This window comes from Dermacentor albipictus, unplaced genomic scaffold (genome assembly GCF_038994185.2).
Source record: "Dermacentor albipictus isolate Rhodes 1998 colony unplaced genomic scaffold, USDA_Dalb.pri_finalv2 scaffold_15, whole genome shotgun sequence".
Taxonomy (NCBI): Eukaryota; Metazoa; Arthropoda; class Arachnida; order Ixodida; family Ixodidae; genus Dermacentor; species Dermacentor albipictus.
The window spans coordinates 60255-70000 of NW_027225569.1; positions in this window are offsets into that span (position 1 = coordinate 60255).

The window sequence follows — 9746 nt, forward strand, 5'->3', positions numbered from 1 at the left end:
CCTATACCGACAGGTGCTCCTGCCGGCGGTGGCGTATGCGTCCCCCATATGGTGGTCGTCATCGCCCGATTGCCGGCTCAAGGCCCGCATGACCACGGTGCAGCGCACCATATTACTTGCGATCACGGGGGCGTATCGCACCACGCGGACGGCAGCGCTGCAGGTGCTCGCCAACCAGCCGCCCATCGGGCTGGAACTCGACAGACTAAACGCGGAATTCGCTCTGTTCCGCATGCGCCGCGCGGTCACGTTCGGGACGCACACCATCGCGCCCGACGAGGTGCAATACCCACACGATGTCTGGGGCGCCCACCCATCAGAGGCGCACGGATATCCCTTCGCGCGACTTGAGGTCGCTGCGGCTCGCGAGTGGTCGTCGGCGCCGGGCACACACGTATACACCGACGGATCCTACACGTCGCGGTCCGCGGGCGCGGCGGTGGTTGTGTTGAGGCCGCAGGGTTCGTTAGTCGCCGTCAAAAAATTCCGCCTCACGATCGCCTCGAGCGCCTATTGCGCCGAGGTGATAGCGCTCGCCGAAGCTCTCAATTATTTAGAGACGCACGCGTGGGAACCTCCGGCGCACATTTACGCAGATAATCTGTCGCTGCTCGCCGCGCTGAGCAGCGTAATTACTCGAGACGCGCGCGTAGCGAGCATTAAGGGAGCGCTGGACCGTCTGCAGAGACGGGGCGCCTTGTTATTATTCCATGTGCCCGCCCATCGAGGCATCTTTGGAAACGAGTTGGCAGACATGGCGGCGGGTTCTGCGGCGACCTCGGGCGTGGACCGAAGGTCGTACCGGTCCTTCCGGGTAGTGAGGGCCGCGTTCTCGGCCGCCGTGCGGGCGCGATGGGCCGTGGAGTGGCGTGGGCAGCACTCCGACACCGAACTTTTCAAGTGGGTGCCGGACGTCGCTCAAATACCGCGGGACTTTCCGCCGCCTCGGCGGCTGGCCTGTCTCCTCACCGCCCATGGAAGATTTCCATATTACTTCCAGCGCTTCCGCATCTCGCAGGACGCGCGCTGCCCTTGCGGGGCGCCCTGCCGAGACGCGCGGCACTTTTTTGACAGCTGCGCGTTGACGGCCGACGTCGTAGCGCGGATACGGGAGTCCGGCGGTTCTCTCGCGACGGGCGATTACCCGCGCCTCCTCAGAAACAGGACGGCTTGCTCGCTACTGGCGGAGATGGCAGGGATCGTGAGCGATCGTATGCCCGACCAAGGCGGGGTCGGGGTGGCGCCGGACGGGTGGTAGGATGCACGGCGCGCCGGGGCTCGCGGACGCCGGCGCGTCTTTCGTGGCCGATAGTCATTACATCCCTCGTTTTTCTTGCCGTCTCTCGGGTTGTTTTCGCGCGCGTGCGAACGGCCGTCTGCCGGGGGACCGGTCGTGACACTGTCCTCTGGACGAGCCGGCCCCTGGCCGAATAGGGCGGGGCTTTTGCCTCTGCCGGCTCTGCCGAGACAACGAGCGCCGGTCCTTGTGCCGGGGAGGGCACTTCGGGCACGGCGGCCTCTTTTTGCAAGCCGTCGGGTAGTGCCGGGTGTGTCGCAGTGTGCGCGGGATGGCTGTGTGGCGTCGATTGTGGCCGGCCCCGCTTCGGGATTGGCTGCGTGCTCCTCGGCGTGCCGGGCGTGTCTCTGAGCGCTGGCGGCGGCGAACCGGCCCGTCGTCTAGACGAATGGGAGCGCGGAGGCGTTCCTGCTGACCGAACGAGCCATGCAACGGACATGCTGCCTTTGGCGTGCGGAACGGGCGTTCCTGACCGCGGCCGCCTCTTCGGTTGGAGACGCGCGTCCATTGGTGCGCCGGGGGAGACGTTCCCGGCCCTGCGTGCGCGCGCTGCGCGCCCATTGGCGCGCCGCATCCTGTGGGACTGCCTGCCTTTCTTCTGCCCCCTGGAGAACCTGGCGCTCCTGGAGGCGATGGTCGGTGGGCCGCGGCTCATCGTCCCGACGAATGAGAGCGCGGGCTGGCGTTCCTAGCGACCGGACTGGCCTCTCCGAAGGCTGTGCCCTCCGTGGCGCGCCGACCGGGCGTTCCAGAGGCGGACACTGCGTCTGCAGGGGACGCGCGCTCTTTGGCGTGCTGTGGAGACGTTCCCGCCTCTTGGGCCGACCCGGAACGCACGGTGCGCTCGTTGGAGTGCGCCGGGCAAGCTGTGTGCCCACCCGCCTACCTTCGGTTTCTCGGTTTTTCTCTCCCCTTCACTCTTTAACTGCTCGCGCCGGGAGGCGCCCCCGAGGACTGCCGCGCCCACGACGTGTTGCAGCTGCTGGGTGTGCTGCGGACCGTGGTGAGACCGAGTGTACCGAAGCCGGGGGCGTCCCTGACGCCCGCCACCTCTTCCTGCGTGCTTGGACGGCGAGGGGGTGTGCCTGGATGCTGGGGCGACCACCCCGAGTCGTGTGTGTCGCCGGGGATGGCCCCCGAAGCTCACGGCGCCCCGCCGATCACCGGCAAGCCTATCCTTACAGGTGCGGCGTCCCCATACTCCTACGATGTATTAATGCAGCCGGGGGTGTTCCTGGCACTCGGCATCGGAGACGCCGAACCGCCGGGAGCCGTACGCCCTCTTGGGCGCCTTGACGGCGTGTCCGGCGGCGCCTGGAGCCGTTGCTGTACTCGTCGTTCGGAGTACCAGCTCCTCTAGCCAGGCACTAGCCTCCCTTCTCTTCCTATCTTTTTATTATTCCTTTTTCCTTATTATTTGCGCCGGGCGGCGCCCCCGATGTGCATCGTGAAGCGGCCGGACGGGCCGAGGCTAGTTGGTGCGCCACGGAAGTTCCCGTCCCGGGCCCTTCGAAGCCGGGGGCGTCCCTGACGCCCGACGCCAGGATTCATGCAAGTACGACCTCAGGATGCGTCCCATGGAAGCTGTGGCGTCTCTGCCACCCGGCGGACCCGATTCGTCGCGTCCGGATGGCGAGAGAGTCGACCAGATGACCCCGGACTGCGTGGGGACGCACCTGGCGACTGGAGTCGCCACCTCGTGTCGGGTGTAACGCCAGGATACACCCCCGAAGTCCGTTGCGAGCCCTCGCCGATTACCGCCCTGGTTCCACCATTGGGTGCGATGTCCCGCAACACGGACGTGAGAACCTGACGCCGGGGGTGTTCCAGGCACATGGCATCACCTGTTCCAAGTCGCCTCGAGTTGCGCGCCCTCCCGGGGGCGCGCGGGCGTGTCTGACTGCAGCTGGAACCGGTCGCCGGCATCGATGAACCCTTGGACAGTCAACACTTTTCTGTTCACTTTATTTTCTTTTCCTTTTCTTTTTCATTTTCCTTCATTTATGGCATGCCCATGCCAACCCGTCTGAGACTCATCACTCACGTTCATTAAATGCCCGGCGCGGGGGCTTCTGCCCTCGCTGAGACACCTTCGGACACCACACGCGTTACCGTTAGCCCACAATTTTATTTTTCCAATTGGCTTTTCTCCACAAAAATATGCGCTTTGGGTGTTATTTCACACCCCTTTTCATTTATTTTTAATTGGCTTTAAACCTGGTATGCATTTTTTGCAGGGACAGGTTTTCCCCACCCTTTATTTTTGCCATTGCTTTTAGGAATGACGGGGAAGTAGTCGGCCGGGGCGGTACATCTGTCAAACGGTAACGCAGGTGTCCTAAGGCGAGCTCAGCGAGGACAGAAACCTCGCGTAGAGCAAACCTCGCGTAGAGCACGAGCGACTTGCTCGTGCGCACGAGCAAGTGTCTGGCTGGCCGGCGAATTCGGGCTGCTGCTTTTTGCTTCTAAACTCAGGTATTTGGCATTCGGTGTATCTAAATTTTAGTAGGGGTTGTTTTTGAACATATAGGGACATCATTCGTTGCGAAAACCGGGCGGGGAAGGGTTTATTTTTGAATTTCTGAGTGCTTCTTTGCTCGGCCGGCCATCGGATACAAGATGGCCAAGGCTCATACCTCTTGAGCCTGAGCCTGGCCATGTCAACAGCCGCCCGAGACCATACGGTCTCGCCGTCCCCGCCTGCAACGGCCAGCGCGGGTGCGTCGCCGGAATCGGTGTTTTCCGATGCCGGCGACGACATCCTCGCAGCGGTCGCGTTTCAGGAGGCGCCCTCGGACCGGCCAGTGCAGCCTGCGGCGGGTGAAGAAGAAGATCGCCTGTCATCGGTATCGCAGACGACCGCGGTGGCGTCTCCCGTGCTCGCGGGCGACCGCGGCGCACGGGGGCAGGCTCGCCTTCAGGAGATCGTGGACGAGGTCATGCTGTACATTGGGAACGCCGCGAACAAGGTCCCCGTCGCGGCCCGCGGCATCCTCACGGCCCGGTTCGGCGAGATCGTCCGAATGTACTCCGACCTGCGTTCGGACGTGTCGGAGGAGCGGGGCGCGGCCGTCGCCCTGCGCGGCGAGCTGGTTGAGGCGCGCCGGGAGCTGGCGGCACTGCAACGACGGGTCATCGTCGCCGAGGGCCGCCTCGACGGCTCCATCGTGACGGCGCCCGGCCCGGGTTGTGCGGGGCGTCTTTTCGACGCGTCCACGGCGGCTGCCGGCTCGGGCCCTGGTGGTCCGACCGCGGCGGCAGGCGCCGTCAGCTACGCCGTGGCGCTGAGGGCGTCGCCCGCGGCGGGGACGGGCGGCGTCGGGCCGGCTGCGGCGACGGGCGGCGGGGGCGCGCGGACCGCGCCTACCTTCGAACACGTGGCGTTCCTGACGCCCACGGCCCCGACGACGACACCGGCGCGCGACGCCCTGCGATTACTGAAAACCAACATCGACCCGGCCGCCAAAAACATCGGACAAGTCACGCTGCGACACACAAGGTATGGCCTGACGGTTTTTTCGCACGCGCGCGAATCCATCGACAACCTAAAGGCGGCCATAGCAGACAACTCGGTGACGCGCTCCTCGCTGCTAGTTCGCGTCGGCGAAAAGCGCAACCCGCACGTCAAGTTTAGCGGGGTCGACCCAGACGTAGCGCCGGACGAGTTTATCCGCGTTTTGAACGAGCGGAACCCGGGCCTCGACCTGGACGTCGCCACGTGCAAAGTGCGCGTGACGTACAGGGAGCGGTCCGGCACGTGTGCCTACGTCGCGGAGATGGACCCGGGCGCGTTCGAACGCATCTTGCAGCGGCCCCGGTTGTCCATAGGCTGGACGGCGGTACGGGCGGTCGAGGATTTACACGTGCCTACGTGCACGTTCTGCGCCTCCTACGGGCACGGCAGAACGACGTGCCCGCACAAGGAGGACGCCTCGAAGGCGGTATGCATGAAGTGTAGCGGCAACCACCTGGCCGTGACGTGCCGTGTACAGATGGGACAGCCGGAGGTGTGCTGTAATGAATGTAAAAAGGCCGGCCGCGAGGCGTCCCACCCCGCGGGCTTCCCCGAGTGCCCCATCCGCATGGAGCGGGTGGCTCGCCTCAGGGCCCGCACAAACTACGGCCCCCCGCGATAGAGCGGCGCGGGCGGCCGCGCGAGGGGGGGAGCCGCGGCCCTGAGGGAACAGAGGGGGCCGACGGCGCGATCCGCGTATGTCAATTAACGCTCGACCACGTCCGCCACGCAACGACGCTGCTGACGGATCACATGGCGCGCGAGGGCTGCGTACTCGCGGCCGTCATGGATCCTTACACGCAGCGGGGCCAGCTTCCAAAGCTTCCGCCGCACTACCAGTCGTACGCGGCGGTAGACAACCCGCTGTGTGCGATCGTCGTGCGCCGGCCGTCTTTTGACGTGTTCCCGACGCACGTGTCGCGGCTGGTAGTGGCGGTGGAGTGCTCATCGCGCGACCTCGCGATTACGGTCGTGGCCGCGTACGCGCCGCCCCACAGGACGATGGACGACGTATTTGAACATCTTGCGCACGCCCTTGACCGTTGTCGCACACCCGACATCTTGGTCATGGGCGACTTCAACGCGCACAGCGTCCTGTGGGGCCCTCGCGAGGGAGACGACAGGGGCACTCGCCTCATCGAGTTCGCGGCGACTGCGGGCCTTGTCATCATCAACGACGCATCCTCGCCACCGACGTATGTTACAAAATACGTCGATAGCTGGATTGATGTCACCCTCGCATCGCCGACGCTCGTGCGACGCGGATGCACGTGGCGAGTCTCCGACCAGGAGACGTTATCGGAACACCGCCGCATAGACATCACCGTCCACACCGGCGCGGGCGCGACTGACAGGCGCCTCACCACCTACGGCAGGCGACTATGGCTACAGACTGTCCGCAACTCACGGTGGTTTGAGAGCGCGGCTGGCGCGAACATCGCCTCGCCGGCTGCCCTGGACGTGGTTCTCGCGACCTTTTATAAGGTTTTGGATCGCGAGCGCATCAAACAACTGCGACCGGCGCGCGAGCGAAGGGGGGCGGGCGGCCAGTCGTGGTGGACGCCCGAGCTGAACGGCCGACGCAAACTGGTCAATGCGATGCGGCGCCGTTTTCAGCGGTGTCGCTGTGAACAACTGAGGGCCGTCTTTCGCATGGAATACAGCAGGGCGCTGGCGCAGTACCGCCGAGAGGTGGCGCGCGCGAAGGAGGCGGCGGATAGGGAGATCTGCGATCGGTGCAGCCGGCGGTCGCTTTTTCAGGCCCCCTTCCGCTTGGCTTTCAGGGATGCACGATCGCGCATGATGCTGCCTCCACTGACGAGGCCGGATGGCGGCCGGACGGCGAGCGTCCTCGAGTCGGCATCCCTCTTGCTCGACCATCTTTTCGAGCGCGACAGGGTCGAGACGGACGCGCCCACACACGCCGAGATTCGAGCGGCGGTTGACCAGCCGTACGCCACAGTAGAGAGAGAGCAGCCTTTCTCGCAGGGCGAGATCCAAACTGTGCTTAGTAGAATGCCACGTAGCTCCGCGCCGGGTCCGGATGGCCTAACGACCGAGGTCATCTGCGACATATTCGCCGCGCACCCGCGCTTCACGTGCATGATCTTGAACGCGGCGCTGAGGTTGGGGTACTTCCCCAGGACATGGAGGAAGGGCAGATTGGTCTTCATCCAAAAGCCCGGCAAGCCGGCGGATTCGCCGAGCTCGTACCGACCGATCTGCATGACCTCCATCCTGGGGAAAGTGCTCGAGCGGCTCCTACAGGGCAGGCTCTATTATTTTGCCTCGTCGCGCGATCACATACACCCGCACCAGTACGGGTTCACGCACGGGCGATGCGCGGTGATGGCGCTGCACGCGTTGTGCGAATACATCCGGCGCCACAAAGCTGAAGGCACGCCTGTAGTGCTAATATCCCTGGACTTCCGGGGCGCCTTCGACAGCGTGTGGCACCCCATTGTGATCAAATACTTCAAGGACCGCGGCTGTCCGGCCAACCTGGTCGGGCTGCTCAAATCGTTCCTCGCAGGCCGCACCGTCGAATACACGTCGCATGCCGGTTCGGTTTCGGCCGAGACGTCAATCGGCAGTCCGCAGGGATCGCCCGTCTCCCCGCTCCTGTGGAACGTGGTTGTGGACGGGCTCCTCCGGTTGCCGATGCCGCCCGGGGTGCGAGTACAGGCTTATGCCGATGACACCATTGTACTCGTGCCGGGTAAGAACAGGGCGCGCATCATGGAGGCCGCGGCGGAGGCGATACGTCGCATCGAGCAATGGACCACCGAATGCAAGCTCGCGCTCAACGATGATAAAACATTCTGTGTCCTCTTCTCCTTCGGGAAGGGGGGCATGGAAAAGAGCCACCCAACCATCCGGTTGCGGGGCAGTACGAGAGGGCTGCCATTTCGCTCGTCGGTGAAGCTCCTGGGCGTCGTGGTGGACAGGCGCCTGTCCTTTTTCGAGCACGCCGAGCACCTGCAGCGGAAGGCGGAGACGCTCGCCATCAAGTCTCTGTCCTTCATGCGCATGCACACCGCCGTGGACTCCGCCCTGCGGCGCCGCCTGTACAGACAGGTGCTCCTGCCGGCGGTGGCGTATGCGTCCCCCATATGGTGGTCGTCGTCGCCCGATTGCCGGCTCAAGGCCCGCATGACCACGGTGCAGCGCACCATATTACTTGCGATCACGGGGGCGTATCGCACCACGCGGACGGCTGCGCTGCAGGTGCTCGCCAACCAGCCGCCCATCGGGCTGGAGCTCGACAGACTGAACGCGGAATTCGCCCTGTTCCGCATGCGCCGCGCGGTCACGTTCGGGACGCAGACCATCGCGCCCGACGAGGTACAATACCCACACGATGTCTGGGGCGCCCACCCATCAGAGGCGCACGGATATCCCTTCGCGCGACTTGAGGTCGCGGCGGCTCGCGAGTGGTCGTCGGCGCCGGGCACACACGTATACACCGACGGATCCTACACGTCGCGGTCCGCGGGTGCGGCGGTGGTGGTGTTGAGGCCGCGGGGTTCGATAGTCGCCGTCAAAAAATTCCGCCTCACGATCGCCTCGAGCGCCTATTGCGCCGAGGTGATAGCGCTCGCTGAGGCTCTCAATTATTTAGAGACGCACGCGTGGGAGCCTCCGGCGCACATTTACGCAGATAATCTATCGCTGCTCGCCGCGCTGAGCAACGTGATTACTCGAGACGCGCGCATAGCGAGTATTAAGGAAGCGCTGGACCGTCTGCAGAGACGGGGCGCCTTGTTGCTATTCCACGTGCCCGCCCATCGGGGCATCTTTGGGAATGAGTTGGCAGACATGGCGGCGGGTTCTGCGGAGACCTCGGGCGTGGACCGAAGGTCGCACCGGTCCTTCCGGGTAGTGAGGGCCGCATTCTCGGCCACCGTGCGGGCGCGATGGGCCGTGGAGTGGCGTGAGGAGCACTCCGACACCGAACTTTTCAAGTGGGTGCCGGACGTCGCTCAAATACCGCGGGACTTTCCGCCGCCTCGGCGGCTGGCCTGTCTCCTCACCGCTCACGGAAGATTTCCATATTACTTCCAGCGCTTCCGCATCTCGCAGGACGCGCGCTGCCCTTGCGGGGCGCCCTGCCGAGACGCACGGCACTTTTTTGACGGCTGCGCGTTGACGGCCGACGTCGTAGCGCGGATGCGAGAGTCCGGCGGTTCTCTCGCGACGGGCGATTACCCGCGCCTCCTCAGAAACAGGACGGCTTGCTTGTTGCTGGCGGAGATGGTCGGGATTGTGAGCGATCGTATGCCCGACCAAGGCGGGGTCGGGGTGGCGCCGGACGAGTGGTAGGATGCGCGGCGCGCCGGGGCTCGCGGACGCCGGCGCGTCTTTCGTAACCGATCGTCATTTCATCCCTCGTCTCTCTTGCCGTCTCTCGGGTTGTTTTCGCGCGCGTGCGAACGGCCGTCTGCCGGGGGACCGGTCGTGACACTGTCCTCTGGACGAGCCGGCCCCTGGCCGAATAGGGCGGGGCTTTTGCCTCTGCCGGCTCTGCCGGGACAACGAGCGCCGGTCCTTGTGCCGGGGAGGGCACTTCGGGCACGGCGGCCTCTTTTTGCAAGCCGTCGGGTAGTGCCGGGTGTGTCGCAGTGTGCGCGGGATGGCCGTGTGGCATCGAATGTGGCCGGCCCCGCTTCGGGTTTGGCTGCGTGCTCCTCGGCGTGCCGGGCGTGTCTCTGAGCGCTGGCGGCGGCGAACCGGCCCGTCGTCTAGACGAATGGGAGCGCAGAGGCGTTCCTGCTGACCGGACGAGCCATGCAACGGACATGCTGCCTTTGGCGTGCGGAACGGGCGTTCCTGACCGCGGCCGCCTCTTCGGTTGGAGGCGCGCGTCCATTGGTGCGCCGGGGGAGGCGTTCCCGGCCATGCGTGCGCGCGCTGCGCGCCCGTTGGCGCGCCGCG